Genomic DNA, 2,210 nt, shown 5'->3' with positions numbered 1-2,210 from the left:
CGATAGTTGTAACCGGTTGATATAGTCAGTGGCTTTTTCATGCTCCTTCTGCTTATTGGCTAGGAACTTAACCAACAGATCATCCAAATCTTCTGATTTCCCATAAGCATCCTGTAAAACTTGTAGATAGTCGTGCCCAGTAGCTTGCCCATTTACTCCCTTGTACAGTCTTATCATGTCTGTAGCGGGAAAACGAAGACTCTCCACCAACCGCTGTTTCTTTATGGTATCCGTACAAGACCATTCCTCCAACAACTGCATAGCATTATGGAACAGGCTGATTCCCAGAAAACACCTTTAGTTTGCGGTAACTATGGGTGGGGTTTGCCGTCACTATGGCTTCTGAGAGTTTCTGTAGTATGTCCGATACATCACTACCTCCTGTAGGCAGGGTGTGTACTTCAGGGTTGTCTGGTTTCAGTAATGCTGTAGATGGATGAGATTCTACTTTAGGAGTAATCATCCCCTGCCCTCTAGAAGAATGGGCAGCTTGTTTAGGAATGGCTCCGGCCTTTCCGGAGATGGGGGTCAGGAACTTAGAATAATTTTCTGTGACAATCTTTCCGTTCTAATTTAAAGGGTTGTTGCAGTGAGGCCCTTTCTTTATTATCAAGGAGAGCGTAAACTAAGGAGCATCCTTCATCCGGGGCTCCATATAAATGAATGTTGGTAGGCATCTCGTAGTCTCCCAAGTCCGTATGACAATATATTAACATTTAAGTTTGGCCTTCAGAATCCTGCAGGATATCCCTGACGGTCGCCATTTCTATTCCCAGTCGAATTTCTATACACAAGATGACGTGATTCATCTCACAGCAGGATGGGACTTTGCATAACATCACAGCTTGCTGTAATGGTACATTTCTTTTCTGGGCCCACTCTTTTGCAAAGGAGGGAGTGGCCTGAGGACTTAGCCTATTCTCACTGGTTGTACCACAATTCATCTCAGCAGCGCCTCCATATGTAACGGGGTTTTGGGGATGCCCCCTAGTGTCTTTGGGGTCCTTAAACCTAGTTAATTCACTATGCCTGACAGGCGGATCCTGAGCCTCCGCTATCTGGGGTACATGTCTGCGGCAGCGCCTCCACCCAGTGGAGCATCCGGGGTAGGGATGTGGGGTCCCACTGGGAACATACTTGGTGCAATAAGACTGACACAGCCTAACTGGAACTAACTTTATATGGTAAATAGCAATTGAACCGACACACATAGGAAAATACAATGGCGTAACAGATAACAATGCAAATGTGGATTTTCCCCACTCACCCACCAGCACACCTGCGTCCCACCCCCTTATCTTCGCCCTAGCGGCCGTTGGTGCACATAGGAGAGTTGGGGCCCTAATAAGTCCTGCTCCACAGAGTCACTGACACAGCCTCAGATGTGTAATGTCTGTACGGGACCTCAAAGTCTTTACTGTGAGTGAGAAGACAGGTGCCCTGTGGTGATACAGGGAGAGGTTTAGCTTACCCTAACAACACAATTAACCAGATAGTCAGTAGCAGTCTCCTCTCACTGGATTCACCAAACGTCTGGGCTCAATGCTTGTCTTTGCCAGTAGGTCCCTCTCTCATCTGGTGTGATCTTGGGTGAAACAAGTTCTCTCCGCCAGGTTCCATCTCTTTTTACATTCTCTCACATGTCCTCCATTTCAGCTCAGCATGTCATCCTTCTAGAATCCTTTTAGGCCCTCCTTCCCTAGAGCTGTGCAGGAAATCCTCACAGGAACTGATGATGACACACTCCTCCCACTGATTTCAGCAAGTCATGTGATCAATGCTCAATGTTTTATTAACAACATACTGGGGCCATGTGCCATCTACTGGGAATTTCAGATAATGCAGCCTGTGTATTCCCAGTACCATGTTCCATCTTGAGAAACAGCTGGATGTTGACAGTTATCAGCCTTTATTTCTTTTTCCGGTTATCTTCTGTCTGGAAACATAATAGCAATGTCCAGAATTAGCATAGCACTTCTTTTCAGCATAAGAAGGCTGTTTGCAGTAGTCATTCAATGATAAACTATATGGCAACGTTTTCTTACATCACCTTCATAGGTGTATCCAAAGTCTTTCACAAGCATCTGTCTCGTCTTTTTCTGTTTTCAGCATGCTTTGCCATCATCGTTGAGTCCATTATTAGGATTTGAAATAGTCCAATCACATCTTTCTCATGTATAATCGTTTTTTGGAATGATCTTTATAGGTTC

This window comes from Pelobates fuscus, chromosome 7, assembly GCF_036172605.1.
Source record: "Pelobates fuscus isolate aPelFus1 chromosome 7, aPelFus1.pri, whole genome shotgun sequence".
Classification (NCBI taxonomy): domain Eukaryota; kingdom Metazoa; phylum Chordata; class Amphibia; order Anura; family Pelobatidae; genus Pelobates; species Pelobates fuscus.
This window is presented reverse-complemented; position numbering follows the sequence as displayed.